Below are 17,047 nucleotides of genomic sequence, written 5' to 3' on the forward strand. Positions count from 1 at the left end.
CTCCCGAGTAGCTGGGATTACAGGCACGCGCCACCATGCCCAGCTAATTTTTTGTAGTTTTAGTAGAGACGGGGTTTCACCGTGTTGACCAGGATGGTCTCGATCTCTTGTCCTCGTGATCCACCCGCCTCGGCCTCCCAAAGTGCTGGGATTACAGGCGTGAGCATATTCACTCTTTCAACAAGTATTTACTGAACACAGCCGAGTGTAATCCCAGCACTTTGGGGGGCCGAGGTGGGTGGATCACTTGAGGCCAGGAGTTCAAGACCACCCTGGACAACATGACAAAACCCCGTCTCTACTAAAAATACAAAAAATGGCTGGGTGTGGTGGCTCATGTCTTTAATCCCAGCACTATGGGAGGCCAAGGTGGGCGGATCACAAGGTCAGGAGAGCTAGACCATCCTGGCCAACATGGTGAAATCCCGTCTCTACTAAAAAAAAAAACATAAAACTAGCTGGGTGTGGTGCCACACACCTGTGATCCCAGCTACTCAGAGGCTCAGGCAGGAGAATCACTTGAACCCAGGAGGTGAAGACTGCAGTGAGCCAAGATTGCGCCACTGCACTCCAGCCTGGGCGACAGAGCAAGATTCTGCCTCAAAAAAAAAAAAGGACGTATTGACTGAACACTTGCCATGTGCCAGGGACCAGGAATACACCAGTGTTCTCCAAGACAAAGTGGCTGTCCTCAGGAAGCAGACATTCTAGTAGGGGCGGAGGGCAATAAACGAATACACAATACAAAGTCAGGGAGTGGAGCCTTGATGAAAACCTACGGAGAGCTAGGGGAAAGCCTCCCAGACGAGGGGGCAGAGACGCGAATACATGAGACCACAGACCGTGTGACTACCTGGGAAAGAGCCTTCCAGAGGCGGGAGCAGGTGTGGAGCATCTCAGGAGCAGCCAGGAGGCCTGTGGAGCTGGCACGGGGTGAGTGAGGGGTGAGCAGTGGCAGGGGTGGAGGGAGACAGGTGGAAGGCTATTCTAAGGACATTTCCTCAGAAAACTGTGAGCAGAGGAGCTTGGTTTGGAGCTTCATATTATGAATTTATGCTTTTGAATATTTAGTATGCTTGTTTATATTTCAGTGAATATTCCATGGATGAATGAATGTCTCCAGGCACAGAAGGCACTGTCTGTATTGTTTATCATCACATTCTGGGCACTGGCAGAGGCTGGGCGCTAAGTCAGGAGATGGGATCTGAGAGGGCCTAGAGTTGTCCTATATCCAATGGCCATTCACTGATAACAATCCCTCCCAATGTGCCAGCTCTGTCCTAGCAGACATGCACTGACTCACTCCACTCTCCTGATCACCCAAGAAGATACTATTACTCCCATGTTACAGGTGAGGAAACTGAGGCACAGAATTCATAAGGAACCCACCAGCTGAGGTTGCCCAGTCAGTCAAAAGAATACTAAGCCAGGAACAGTGGTGCATGTCTGTGGTCCCAGCTACTCAGGAGGCTGAGATGGGAGGATCGTTTGACCTCAGAAGTTCAAGTCTAGCCTGGGCAACGCAGCAAGACCCCATCTCTTTAAAAAAACAAAGTGTACTATATCCAGCCAGAATGTGAACCCATGCAACCTGATCCCAGAGCCTGACCACCTGGCTAGACCACACTGTCACGATGTGTCAATTAAGGCAGAGCCAACTGTAAGCTGTCACTACCTTCCTGCCCCCCTTCCCCAATACCACAATGTCCACATGGTACCCAAATGCCCAGGCCAAGCTCAAAGACCATTCAGCTCCTCCGGGAATCCTCCTAGGAAGGAAGCCTAGCAAGCAGTTAGCCAATACCCCAGGGTCCAGGTCAGGACAACTTCAATGATCATTCCCCTGGGGTTCCCGGAGAAGCTCAAGGGGGTTCTTAACCTTTCTCATGCCAGGGACTCCTACCAGCAACCTGGTGAATTAGTTGTAGGCTCCTCAGAACAATCTTTTTTTTTGAGACAGAGTCTCCCTCTGTTCCCCAGGCTGGAGTACAGTGTAGCCATTTTGGCTCACTGCAACCTCCGCCTCCCAGGCTCAAGCAATTCTTCTGCCTCAGCCTTCCGAGTAGCTGGGTTTACAAGCATGCACCACCACCCTAGGTAATTTTTGTATTTTTAGTAAAGATGGGGTTTCACCACATGGGCCAGGCTGGGGTCGAACTCCTGGCCTCAAGCAATCTGCCCACCTTGGCCTCCCAAAGTGTTGGGATTACAGGTATGAGCCACCACATCTGACCTATTAATGCTTTTATATTATGAGATCTAGTGGTGAGTCCAATAACTATAGTGATTTAGAAATAGGTGTTTAAATACTTTGTGATATTTGCAACAACTGTAACGTGATATGGGAATATCTGTGATTTCTAGTAGTGACAAAGTCTCAGATATTGCTAATCCAATTGTGGTTTATTGCCCTGTGCATTAAAAAAAAGTTAATTTCAGGCCAGGCACTGTGGCTCATGCCTGTAATCTCAGCTCTTAGGGAGGCAGAGGCAGGAGGATATCTTGAGCCCAGGAGTTCGAGACCTGCCTGGGCAATATAGCGAGACCCTACTCTCCACAAAAAGGAAAATAACAAAAAGACCAAAAAAAAGTTAATTTCAGTTAGAGGATAGCAAAAATAGAAACGTAATGTTTTTCCCAGTCAACCTTGTGATTCACTCAACTTCCACCCTTCAAGGGTCCATGAACCCAAGATTAAGAACCCCTCAACTAGACCTGAGAGAGGGTAAAAGCGGAGCAAGTTCCAAGGGAAAAGAAAAACTGGGGAGTGTGGGGCAGATTCGGCTTCGCGAATTTAGTACGGGAAGGGGTTCTAGGCGTCAGCTGCTTTGGCCCACCCTGCATCCATTTCTCTTCCTTAGTCAGCCCTTCAAACCTCACCTTTCCCACTCAGTCCTATGGGACTGACCCTACCCATAGGTTGTGAGTAGGGGTGGGACTGGTCACATGATCTAGGCCTGGCCAATAAAGCCACTGTACTGCCTTCTTTGTTCCCGGCTTCAGAGGTGGCCTGGGGTGACCCTGTCACCAAAGCCAGGATGATCAGAGCCAGTCAATACCAGCGCCATGATATATACTGGGACTATGGGGGAAAAATAGTTTATTTCCCTTGGAGCTGCTAAGCTAGTTGAATCTACTTGCGGAGCTGCTAGTGGCTGCTTCAGAGCCTACTTGAGAATAAACCCAGCACAGAAGAATGCAGAGCCTGGAGGTAAAAGGAAACATGTCCTGGCAACCTCATGAGGCCCTGGATCCAGCCATGCCTGAAACCATTCCAAGCCGAATCTCCCAGGCCCTGTGTCCATCCACTTCCTTTTATACTTCAGCAGACTGACCTGAATTTCTATTTGTTCACACAACCAATGACTCTCAACCAACACAGAAGGGCAGAGGCAACTGCTGTTCTTGATGATTCCCATAGCTCCCTACCAGGCCATTTAGGAAAAGTACAAAATATAATTAGAAACAGTCACTATACATAGAAACAGCAAATACAGAAAAACACTCCTTTAAAACACTCAGAAATGGCCTCTTGGGCCACTGCTATTGCTAAGCTGGTCTAGGAAGCCGTCACAATGGTGGTTTTCAAGATGCTTGGCAGGGCAGGAGGGAACCAGAGGCACCCGGAACATTTTCCTTTATCACTAGACTTCCCATTTAAAAAATTCCTGGGATGATCAGAAAACCCCTGCAATAAAGCTCTTGTAAAATTTTAATAGCCGCCTTTTAAATTGCAATGGAAATTGCTTTCCCTCCACTCTAATTTTTCTCCTTTCTTTCTCTAAAGTGATGCATATGGCTCTATAAAGGCCGATCAGCAGCAATTTGCCATGGTGCCAAGTGTCTCTGAGCCAGGAACCTACATCCTGGCGACTAGAGGAAGCTGTGGATGCCGGTTGGCCCGCAGTCCTTCATGCAGCAGAGAGGAAAATGCCAAAGGCCCGTGGAGACGGCAGCGAAGGAGGGCTACAGGGCCAGGAATCCAGCCAGCACCCTGGTTATTCCAGGGCCCCACTTTCTACCACCTGGGAACGGACGATGCTCTTCGGTTTGCCTCCACAATCCTAGCACACTTATGGCCATGACCCATTTGTCACACAGGTGACATGCAGGCTGAGCACTTCACTTCCTACAGGTTTACAGCAAGAACAGAATCCCCTAGGAGAGAATGGAAGAGGGAGAGGCGTCCTGCCTGAATGTCTCCGCCCCTCAGCCATAGATATTGGCTCTGGGAGACATGTGATCCAAGCATGGCCAATCAGAGTGGGCCCTGGACATTTTGCTGCAACTTCTGGAGGAAACAGATGGGCGGTAAGGCAGGGACTGCCCAGGGCTTCTTTGCCACCTGAGGGTGAGCAGAGGCGGGACAGGAGGAAGGGGCTGAGAATGAAGTTAAACCTGAGAAAGGCAGAGTCCAGAAATAAAGAGGGATAGATTCCTGATGAGAATACCTGAGTAATGACTCCGGTGGGGTCAGCTCTGGGATTTTTCAGGTCTCTGAACCATTAACTTCCCTTTGCAGTTTAAATCAATTGGAGTTGGGGAGGTTCTGTCATTTACAACAAACTAACAGCACAGGAAGGGGCCTGAGAAATCAATACAGCACTCCTGCATGTTTGGGTGAACATGACCCTTCTAAGACGCTGACAAAACAAAACTATGTCATGTCTCTCCAGGAAAAAAAGCACAAAATACTGCCTGTCTCAAAGCTGTCAAAGATTTCTGAAGCCCCTGTCCGTAGGAACTAAGTGAAGAATGCTTTGATCTAGTCTGACTCATCTGTCCACCTGGTGGAAAAGCAAATTGGGGTCCAAAATGTGTAAATGACTTTTCTGAGGCCCAGGGCTAGCTGGGAGGCAGTGCCCGGCTCCCTGAGACCCCCAAGAGGTTTCACCTTGAATTCTCCTGAGTACAGTCCTCCAAGGAGACTGCAGAGGGTAAAGGGAGGACACAAGCAAGGCTCTAGGCCCCCACACCCTCATCTCACCTCTGGCAGCTCCATTTTTTCCTGCTTTATAAAATGAGAGCCTTGAAGGAAGTGTCTGACGGAAGTTCCATAACACCATAATCAAACATACTGGAAACCAATCTTTCATATTCCATTTCAGAACATTCACATGTGAATGACCCTATGAAGCAGGCATTATCATGATGGCTCCAGGTGAGCTGTTTCTGCCAAGCTGGCTATGGCTCTCCTGACCCCAAGGCTGGCTGGAGCACCTGCGCTTTTCTGTTCCTGGACCTGTACTTCTAGGCCTAGATTTTCTACTCCACTCTTGTATTTCCATCTCAATTCCTACGGAAAGGATCATCCGCTTATAGCTCTCCACTCTCCTTTACCCGGTGCTCCTGAGGAAGAAGGGGTGGCCAATTTAGCGGGCCAGAGATTGTGACTGTTGCTGTCACAATAATCTGCTGGGCAGATTATTAGCCTGCTGGGCCCAGGCCTACCAGCATTTTTCTGTGTCCAGAGATGGCAGGAGGTTCTCTTCCGTTTCTGTCCTGGAGTAGAATAAACACCCTGGGCAGTGCCTACCCAGCCTCTAAGACAGCCTGGCCACAGGTACTCTCTCCTGACCAAGTGGTGATGGGGGACAGCCAGGCCTTTCTATTCTGTGCCGCTGTCTAAGTGGCTGGTCTGGAAGAATCAAACCCACTGGAGCCCTGGCTGTAAGCTTCCCTCTCCTTTCTAGACTGCCAGAGCATCACTGTGGCATCAGGGACTTACTCACCTACTAATAAAGTGGTTCAATCATCCTTCATTTAGAGAAGATTTCCATTATACCCATCCCTGTCCTGTCTTTGAAATAATGACTTAGGGAAGTATCTGTTCATTCAACTGCCTCTAGCCTACATCGCAACAAAGAAAAGCTGATACGTGAAGAAAGGACTTTGCCTTGGGAAAATCTAGGCCCTCAACAGCCACTGAGATCATCTTGCAATTAATCATGTTTTCTCTTATGACCTATATTCTATTAATAGCACACACACTAATGATTTAGCACGGGTTCTTTTGCTGATCGGTGCGGTCTGCAAACATGACTAAGGTTGGGTCACTGACTTTTGAGGGTCTCTTCCTTGTTTCCTGTTCCCCCCGCCCCACTGCCTCACCCTCTCCAGAAGATAAGCGTGCTAGTGTGGTGCTCTGAACACACAGCTAAGAGGACTTCACTGTGCTGGGGGCCCAATGGTGGTCCTGCCTCCAGCCTAGCCTGAGTAGCTCCATGGTAGAGTGGGCTCACACACAGGCCTCTGCAGATAAGTTGCTCGGGGAAAGCAATGCTGTGCGACCATTCCACGCACAGCAGACTGGCCAAAATGCCAGGCTGACAACACCAAATGTGCTGAAGCTGTGGAGAAGGAGAACGCTCAGTCACTGTAGGTGGGGGTGGAAATGGGAACAAACATTTTGGGAGAGCAACTTGGCCGCTTCTTGTAAGGATGAAGAGAGGGTAACCTCAGTGACAAACTTCACTTCACCTACTGACAGGCCCAGGGCTCCCTGCTGAGCCCCCAGACCCAGGTACAGCTGTGCAAATTCTTTCTGGGTTGAAGCACAAGGTTTTTGTTTTAATTTTACTATATGCCAGGCATGTAGTTGTGCTTTGGTTTTCCTTCTTAAAGACAGGGTTGGGCTGGGCATGGTGGCTCATGCCTGTAATCCCAGCACTTTGGGGGGCTGAGGTAGAGAGATCACGAGGTCAGAAGTTCGAGACCAGCCTGGCCAATATGGTGAAACCCCGTCTCTACTAAAAATACAAAAATTAGCCAGGCATGGTGGCGGGCACCTGTAATCCCAGCTACTTGGGAGGCTGAGGCAAGGGACTCGCTTGAAACTAGAAGGCAGAGGTTGCAGGAAGCCGAGATCATGCCACTGTACTCCAGCCTAGGCAACAAGAACAAAAAAAAACTCTGTCCCAAAAATAAAATAAAATAAAGAGACGGTCTCACTTTGACCCAGGCTGGAGTGCAGTGGCATGATCATAGCTCACTGCAGCCTCAACCTCCTGAGCTCAAGCGATCCTCTTGCCTCAGCCTCCCGAGTAGCTGCGACTAGGTGCAAGCCACCATTCTGGCTCTGTTTTCTGTTCTTTATCAATCCGTTTAAACCTCTTAACAACCTGTGAGGCATGTTCTACTATGATCTCCATTTTTAACAGACCAGAAAACTGAGGTACAGAGAAGTATCTTGCCCAAGATCACACAGCAAGTAAACAGGTCAGCCAGGAGGGATTTGAACCCAGTGGGTCTGACTCTAGAACCACCCACAATGGTGCCTACCAAACTCAGTAGTTAAGAGTATGAGCTTAGCCTTGAACTCTTTCTCCTTCCACATACAGACATCAATGTCAGATGGGTCAAAGACCTACATGGAAAAGGAAAAATAAAAACATGCCTAGAAGACAGCACAGGAGCATATCTTCATAACCTTGGGGAGGGCAAAGGTTTTTCACTCAGGAATTCTAGAAAAGCATTTCCCCTCTCCTCACAAAAGGGATCAGATTCAGATGTGGGGTGTGGTGCCCCATGCCTGTAATCTCAGTACTTTGGGAGGCTGGGGCAGGCGGATTGCTTGAGCCCAGGAGTTAGAGGCCAGCCTGGGCAACACAGCAAAATCCCATCTCCATAAAATAAATGCAAAAATTACCCAGGCGTGGAGGCGTGCACCTGTAGTCCTAGCTACATGGGAGGCTGAGATGGGAGGATCACTTGAGCTCAGGAGGTGGAGGCTGCGGTGAGCCATGACTGTGTCGCTGCATTCCAGCCTGGGTGACAGAGAGAGATTCTGTCCCCCCCCCACCAAAAAAATCAGACTGATCTACATAGTCATTTTCCCCTCCACCAGTCTGCCTTTTTCCCAGCTTGGAATGTAGATGTGATAGCTGGATTTGAGAGGGTTCCCATGTCCCCGGAACTACGTTGCCCAGACAAGAAGGGCTGAGTTCTCTGGGTCCAACAGCCATCTTAAGGCCATGATGGCAAAAGAGTCAGAGCAGTGCTGCTGTTGACCTGTCAGCCACTGAACCTGCCAACCTCTCTCTCCAGACATTGTTATGTGACATGAATGACCACTGATGTGCCTATGTGTTAAGGGGGCAATGCCACTTGTGAATTCTGCTAGCTGCAGCTGAATGCATTCCTAACTGAAACACCTGCTGTGGCTGGGCTCCGGTAGCCACATGCTGTGCCATCACTCTGGAGAGTCTGTAGAGAACCACCGACGTGGACCTGAAGGGGTCTCAAAAAGATTCAACTAAAAGCTGGGTGCGGTGGCTCATGCCTGTAATCTCAGCACCACTTTGGGAGACTGAGGCGGGTGGATCACCTGAGGTCAAGAGTTCAAGAGCAGCCTGGCCAACATGGCGAAACCCTGTCTCTACCAAAAATACAAAAATTAGCCAAGTGTCATGGCACACGTCTGTAGTCCCAGCTACTCGGGAGGCTGAGACAGGAGAATCACTTGGAGGCAGAGGTTGCAGTGAGCTGAGAGCACCACTGCACTCCAGCCTGGGCAACAGAGTGAGACTCCATCTCAAAAAAAAAAAAAGGACTCAACTCAGAAATGAACTGTGGGACTCAAAGATTTCCACTAAGCATGGCTGATCAGAGGCAGCTACAAAGATGACCTGGTGCCCGAATTAATTCTTGGGGACCTGAAGAGAGAAGAGCTTCTCTCTCCTTAACACACTAACTACTAAGAGCAGCCAGGGTGACTGTCATTTTAAAGGCCAGGCCCAGCCCGCTGGCATACACGCACTGTGGTCGGCTGGTCCCAGGCTCAGGGGCTGCGGAAATCCTGCATAGCTTGTGGATCCTTTTTCTTCCTGTCACCAGCCATTTGCTGGATGTGCCAACAGTTAAACCCCTTCCTGCACTCCTATGAAAACAGCTTGTCAATGTGGTTTCGACTGCTGGGTGCTTTTCCACAAAGCACTCTCCAGACCCCAGCTAATCAGATGGAAGACAGAACAGTGGCCAATCTACCAAAATAGGTCAGGCTTTATTTTTTAATCCTCTTATTCATAATAGATTGAAAGGGTAGAATGAAGGGGGAAAAAAACATTACTAACAGTGAAAAAGTCTATGGTTACTTAACCTCTCTGTGCCTCAGTTTCCTCATCTCTAAAATGGGGATAATAATAGGGGTATTGTGAGGATTAAGTAAAAAAATTACTCCACAAAAATTGTTTAGAACAAGACATATTATACACTAAGTATGCAATAAGTGTGAAGCTACCATGATTCTATTTACTTACAGATATATTTAGAGACAGGTCTCACTCTGTTGCAGGGTGGAGTGCAGTTGTGCAATCATAGCCCACTGCAGTCTTGAACTCCTGGGCTCAAAGTGATCTCTCACCTCAGCCTCCTGAGTAGCTGGGACTACATGTGCGCGCTACCACACCTGGGTAATGTTTTTAAAAAATGTTTGTGCAGACAAGGTTTCACTAAGTGGCCCAGGCTGGTCTCAAGCTCCTGACCTCAGGGAATCCTCCTGTCTCAGCCTCACAAAATGCTGACATTACAGGTGTGAGCTGCTGCACCTGGCCAGAGCTACCATTATTCTTATTTCTGGTGACAGGGCAGGTTTCTTAGACTGACTTCCTTGGCAAGTATCAAAATCGCACCCTCTGCTCAACCAGACACACAGAGATAAAGTCCCTGCTCTGATTCTGGCCACTTATGGAAGGAAGGAGGCTTGAAGGTCCAGGCCAAGGGGCAGAAGCTGGGTACTGTGGGCAGGAAATGAACCAACTCCAGTTGCTAAGTGCCCACCCAGCAGCCATTCTTCTCTTCCTTCTCAGGATGCTCAGCCGACTACATTTCCCAACCTCCCTGGAAGCCAGCACAGCCAATGTAAATATAAAGCGTGGGACTTTGAGGACAATTCCTCGTCGAAAACCCAGAGCTGGACTCTGCTTTTGTGCCTCTCCCTCATCCTATTCCCACCTGGACTCCAGACTCACTAGCTTGGCTCCAGCAGTCACACTGGGCCATGATGCCACCTTAAGGACAAAGGCCTTGTGCTAGGGATGGTGAAGCAGAAGGACCCTGCGTCAAAGGACTCTGCTTTCCTTTCTTTCTTTTTCTTTTTTTTTTTTTTTGAGATGGAGTTTCACTTTGCCGCCCAGGCTAGAGTGCAGTGGTGCAATCTTGGCTCACTGCTACCTCTGCCTCCTGGGTTCAAGCGATTCTCCTGCCTCAGCCTCCTGAGTAGCTGAGATTACAGGCACATGCCACCACGCCTGGCTAATTTTTGTATTTTTAGTAGAGATGGGGTTTCACCATGTTGGTCAGGCTGGTCTCGAACTTTTGACCTCGTGATCTGCCCAAAGTGTTGGGCCACCACGCCTGGCTCTGCTTTTCTTGATGACTGTGAAGCTGCCGCACCAGGTGCGGACTGCCGATCTCTGGACGTCTTACTCAGGACAGAAACTGCCTTCCATTGAGTTTACGCCGCTGTTATTTCTGGTGTCTGCTATTGGCAGCCAAATGGGATTTTCAAATGATCTGGTAGTCTTGCATAGCAGATGAGTGATGGGAACTGCAGCCATTTAAAGTATCCTCATGCTTTAGGACGCCTTGCTCTCATCGACACCAGAGAAAAAGCTAGATAAAGAATTTGCCAGATACAGAGTGGGTGGCGATCTTTCGGCCTTAGGAAGAGGTAAACAGAAATATATGAGATGCTGAGTCATTCATTCGACAATGGGCGCTACCTCAGTCTGGACGATGGTGGGGTAGGGTGCAGGTACAGTGAACAAAAGCAGACGCAGTCCGTGCCCTTACGAAATGTACTGTCTTCACTAGGAACCAAAGTAAATAAGAACTTGAACACATATAAGTTCAGTGGTGAGAAGTACCATGCAGGAAACCACAACGAATTTAAGACTAGAACTAAAGAAAAAGCAGAAAGGAAGTTATGTGAAAAGTGAGAGTAAGAATATCCCAGAATGTCCGTTAGCTGAAAAATTAACAAAATGTGGTACCTCCCCTATACAATGGAACATTTAGCCATAAAAGGAATGAAGCATGAATTCATCCACAACATGGATGGGCCTTGAAAACATGGCTGAGTGAAAGCCAGTCACAGAAGACCATTGATTATACCATTCCATTTACATGAAATGTCCAGAATGGGCAAATCCATAGAGATAGAAAGTAAATTTGTGGCTGGATACGGTGGTTCATGCCTGTAATCCCAGCTGAGGCAGGTGGATCACCTGAAGTCAGGAGTTCGAGACCAGCCTGGCCAACATGGTGAAACTCTGTCTCTACTAAAAATACAAAAATTAGCCGGGTATGGTGGCACATGCCCTGGTCCCAGCTACTCAAGAGGCAGAGGCACAAGAATCCCTTGAACTTGGGAGTCAGAGGTTGCTGTGAGCAGAGACTGTACCACTGCACTCCAGCCTGGGCAACAGAGCAAGAGTACGTCTTTAAAAAAAAAAAGATATTCAAAGGGCTATCCAGACTGAATAATCAGAAAACACACACACACACACACACACACACACCCCAAAAAAAAAACAGAGAATCCCAGGAGATGGAGAAAAATACATGAGTCTGTTCAAAGAAACTCACAGGGCGCCCGTGTAGCTAGATGGTTGCAGCAAGGGAGAGTGCGTCTCCAGATGTAACTGGTGCTCAAGCGGCTGTGTGGCCACAGTCAGCCATGTGCTTTTTAGTGTGATGGGAAGCGGGGAATGATGTGTTCTGATTCTCAGTTTTGAAAGATCCCTCTGGCTGTTTCACAGAGACTGTCAGTGTTAAAGAAGCAGAGAAAGGCCAGATACACTGGTTCATGCCTATAATCCCAGCACTTTGGGAGGTCAAGATGGGAGGATCACTTGAGCTCAGGAATTCGAAACCAGGTTGTGTAACATTACAAGACCCTGTCTCTACAAAAAATAAAAATAATTAGCCAGGCATGGTGGCACATGCTTGTAGTCCAGCTACTCAGGAGGCTGAAGTGGGAGGATCCTTGAGTCCAGGAGTTCAAGGCTGCAGTGAGCTATAATCACACCACTGCACTCCAGCCTGGGCAACACAGCAAGACTCTGTCTCAAAAAAAAAAAAAAAAAAAAAGGGAGATAGCTGTTGCTGCTATATCGAAGGGGAGATGGTACTGGCTCAGGATGAGTACAGTGGAAGGAAAGGAGGATCCCAGTGAAGATTTATTTCAGCTCACAAACAAACAAGACTTGCTGGTGGACTGGCCATGGGTGTGTGGGGAAAAAAGGAAGATTTAAGAATAACCTTCAAAGAGTCTCATCAGTTTTTCCAAACTGATTTTCTGACAGATTCAAATTGTGTACAACACATCAAGAATAGCTCAGCAAATGCCTGTTAAATAAATTCAATAAAGTCACTGCTCCATTTTTTTGAGGAAAAAAAAAGACGTGAATTCACAGTATGTATACATATATGTGTATGTTGCTGGTTTGAATAAATGGATACTTGATGATGTCATCTGCCAATATGGACCACTACCCACCAGTGGATGGCAGAGAAACAGGCACACGTAAAGATGCTGACTGTTTTGATTTGTATACACAGTTCACTAAAAATAGAGCAGGCCTTAGAAGTGGTTTTTTGGTTTTTTTTTTGGGTTTTTTCTTGTTTTTTGTTTTTTTTGAGACAGAGTTTCGCTCTGGTTGCTCCAGGCTGGAGTGCAATGACGCAATCTCGGCTCACTGCAAACTCCACCTCCTGGGTTCAAGCAATTCTCCTGCCTCAACCTCCTGAGTAGCTGAGATTACAGGCATGCATCACCATGCCTGGCTAATTTTATATATATATTTTTCTTTTCTGGCAGACAGCACCAAGATAATTTTGTATTTTTTAGTGGAGATGGGGTTTCTCCATGTTGGTCAGGCTGGTCTCGAACACCTGACCTCAGGTGATCCGCCAGCCTTAGCCTCCCAAAGTGCTGGGATTACAGATGTGAGCCACCGTGCCCAGCCCAGAAGTGTTTTTAAGTCCTCGCATGAAATGCTATTACCCCAAGTCAGGTAAGTTAAAATTACGGTGGCAACAGAACCCTATCTCCAGCTGTACCTTTGTTACTTCATGCGACAAACCCAGATAGGGCTGGCTTTATGGGTGTGTGACCCCAGCAGCTGTGAGCCCTTCCCTTGGTCAAATGCTCTGTTGCCGTCTTGAAATTTGAAATCACTTTATCTTTAAACTTGTATTTTATAAGTGAAGTCCAGGACCAATGGAGCAAGCATGTGAGCAGAGGAGATCCGGGACATGTGTGTGCCTGTCACTCCTTGTCACAGCATCCTCATACAATATCCCTGATTCCCTGTGAGCACAGGATTCCGGCGGACCAATGATGCACGCAAGTTCAGCAAGACTGAAAGCAAGTACAAAGTAAGCATATTATCACATCTAGAAGGGAGTAAGCCAGGACACTGACAGTCCCCAGAGGCCCCTCCATTAAAGCCAGGAGTTGCTTCCAACACAGCAGAAGGCAGGCAATGAAAGCAGAAAGAAACACAAAGACCATGGAACTCTCTCACATTCTTTTTTTTTTTTTTCCTTTTTTTGAGATGAAGTTTCGCTCTTGTTGCCCAGGCTGGAAGGCAATGACACGATCTCAGCTCACTGCAAACTTCACCTCCCAGGTGCAAGCAATTCTCCTGCCTCAGCCTCCCAAGTAGCTGGGGTTACAGGTACTTGACTAATTTTGTATTTTCAGTAGACAAGGGGTTTCTCCATGTAGGTCGGGCTCATCTCGAAATCCTGATCTAAGGTGATCTGCCCGCCTCAGTCTCCCAAAGTGCTGGGATTATAGGCGTGACCTACTGCACCCAGCCTTTTTTTTTTTTTTTTTTGAGTCTTGCTCTGTCACCCAGGCTGGAGAGCTGTGACCTGATCACAGCTCACTGAAGGCTTGACCTTCCAGGCTCAAGTGGTACCCCCACCACAGCTACCTGAGGAGCTGGGACCACAGGTGCATACCAACATGCCCAGCCAGTTTTTGTATTTTTTGTAAAGACAGAGTTTTGCCATGTTGCCCAGGCTGGCCTCAAATTCCTGGGGTCAAGCAATCTGCCCGCCTCGGCCTCCCAAAGTGCTGGGGTTATAGGCATGAGGCACCGGACCTGGCCACATTCTTTTTTATTTGCTACACTTCCCTGAATTAGCCAACTAGGTATGTGGAACAATGTCATGGAAAGAAACAGAAAGATAGGGCAACTAGCAGTTCCTCTTCCTTTCGTTCCTTCCTTAGTCATCAGTAAGTCAAAGGCAGAATATTGGTAGAATGTGCACGTCAAGATACGAAATGAAAACAGTTTAAGTTGGTTTTGTGCAGCATTTCCACTGTCCTGGTAAGAATGAATGAAATACATACAAATAAGCCAGGAAATGCAAGGTGTGTCATTTAGTGACTCCAACGAGTGAAATGATCTGATACTTGCTGTCAACCTGGCATGTAGCTGGGCATGGTGGCTCAAACTTGTAATCCCAGCACTTTGGGAGGCTGAGGCAGAAGGATCGCTTAAGGCCAGGAGTTTGAGACCAACCTGGGCAACATAATGAGATCATATCTTGACCAAAAAATCTTCTTCTTCGTTTTATTTTTTTTTTAGATGGAGTTTCACTCGTTGCCCAGGCTGGAGTGCAATGGCGTGACCTTGGCTCACCACAACCTCCACAATCCAGGTTCAAGCGATTCTCCTGCCTCAGCCTCCTGAGTAGCTGGGATTACAGGCATACACCACCATGTCTGGCTAATTTTTTTGTATTTTTAGTAGAGATGGGGTTTCTCTATTTGGTCAGGCTGGTCTTAAACTCCCGACCTCAGGTGATCTGCCCACTTGGCCTCCCAAAGTGCTGGGATTACAGGCGTGAGCCACCACACCCAGCCCCGCCAAAATTTTATAGTTAGCTGGGTGTAGTGGTGTTCACCTGTAGACTCAGCTGCTAGGGAGGATCACTTGAGCTCGGGAAGTTGAGGCTGTAGTGAGCTATGATTGTAACACTGCACTCCAGCCTAGGCAACAGAGCAAGACCCTCTTAAAAAAAGAAAAACCAAAAAAGAATGTGGCATGAGAAGTGTTTCATCCGGTGGCTCTGAGTGTTGGGCATGGGGTGGATGTGAGTTAAGTTGTTGCCTGTGCTTTCTGTCCCAGAACCTTCAGCTGGAACAGAGCCCAAGATCTGATGTCCTGACTTCAGCATTTCTGTAATTCCTCTGTGCTGGTCTCACAAGTGGCAGATTTGGTGTTGCTACACGCTTCACAGCTCACCAAACTCCTCTTAGTTCATCCAGGTGACTGTGAAATAGGTCAGACTGCCTGTTATGGTCAGCGAGAAGTGATTCTCACCATGGCATCTGGCACCCAGGAACATGCTGGCCTCTCCTAGCCTGACAGAGGCCCAGGTGAGCCTTTACCAGCACAAATGCAATGGGCTCTCCACCTGTGGGCCGGGTAGAGGACACACCCAGGTGGGCCTCTAATAATGATCAGTGGGTGAAGTTAATTCTGACCACAAGTAAGGACCCTGGCAAGGCCTCCCAGGCAGAATGCCAGGCTGAGCAGGCCATGTTATGTGGAAGAGAATGACATAGATACCCACTGTCCCCACAAAATGACAATGACTTTTGTTGCTGTGTTTTACATCATCAAGGTACTTCTCTGAATCTTGCTTTCCCTTAAATACATCGCAAAAATGCCACCAGGCCAGTGAGCAGTGCTCTTAACCCACTCGTTTTAGAGGCTGATGAGGCCAAGAGTATGGATGTGCCATATTTTATTCAATCATTCCCTGAAAAATGGGCATTCGTTTTATCTCCAGGGTTGATTTTTTGTTTCGCCACTGCCAACAATACTGCAAAAATATCCTTTTGTACTTGGGCTATTTTTCTCTTCTGCAGGGTAGTCTCAGGAGTGCTGAGTCAAAGACTGTATGAAATATGACATGGTTACATTATGGAATGGTTTCCAAGTGAAGGTGTAGAACTGCACGTGTAATATACGCTTGTTTGTGTATCGAGCATCTCTGGAAGAACACATGTGACGGGGTGTCCTCACAGGAGGGGACTGGGAGATGACAGGAAGAGTAAGCAGACTACTGTATACCTTTTTTGCACCACTTGAATGTTTTATCACATGCATGTACTGGTTCATTCAAAAAAAGTTTTTTTTTCAGCCCATGCTCTAAAAACGCTGCAGTGATTCACATGTCCTCCAGCAACCTGGGAGAGGACTGAGTTGAGCTGATTAATGCCCTATATTTTTCTCCTTCAAGGTCATTTCTTTTTCTTTTTTGGGGGGGCCTGGTATGAGCTGAAATGTGTCAAATTTTACTTTCTCATAATCTGCAACACCTCCTATTCTTGGGTAGGAAGAAGGCAAAGTCCCAGAGATGCTAGTTTTGATAACTGGCCTGGCCCAGCACCTCCCAGCAGCACCAGACAGAAACCCAGGCCAGGGTCGAAGCAGGAGGCAACGGGAGCCTGGAGGTCATGGTGTTTTAAACTCACGCACAGAGCTGCCCTCACTGGCTGTGTGGACTAGAGTCCCCCAAATGCCCAAAGCCCCTCAGAAAGGGCAAAGGAGGCCAGCAGCAGTGTCTACTGCCTGTGGAACCTGCATTCTCAAGAACAAGGCCAGAAACAAAAAGGAACAGGGCACAAAGAAGGTGGAAGAATCAACTTCATACAAACAAGTGGCCTCTCATTCACTTCCTGCAGGTCCAGCCTCTCTGCGAGGCTGGCCCAGAACCAAAGGACACGCCAACCACTGCTTTCAATCCTCAGGAAAACAAAGCTGATCTAAATGCAGACCTAAAGTGCCCAAGAATGGCAGGAAATCCAATGTGATGCACCTGCTGCTGCAAGGTTGGCTGAAACTCTGGACTCACCTGCGGAGCGGGGGAAGGCTGGGAGAAGAATGGACTTGGCTAGATGAGAAAGCAGCTCTGGAGAAGGCAGGGGATGGAAGACATGACAGAATCTCAGGCCAGGTGCGATGGATCCTGCCTGTAATCCCAGCACTTTGAGAGGCCAAGGTGAGTGGATCAGGAGGTC

General features: G+C 48.0%; 1 protein-coding gene across 3 annotated transcripts in view; it reads right to left on the reverse strand.

The window, feature by feature from the left end:
• The window catches only part of SIPA1L3 (signal induced proliferation associated 1 like 3), a 293,992-nt gene that overhangs the window by 175,321 nt on the left and 101,624 nt on the right, over positions 1-17,047 (reverse strand). The gene's annotated exons all lie outside the window — the stretch shown is intronic.

Source organism: Cebus imitator, unplaced genomic scaffold, assembly GCF_001604975.1.
Source record: "Cebus imitator isolate Cc_AM_T3 unplaced genomic scaffold, Cebus_imitator-1.0 Scaffold356, whole genome shotgun sequence".
Lineage (NCBI taxonomy): Eukaryota > Metazoa > Chordata > Mammalia > Primates > Cebidae > Cebus > Cebus imitator.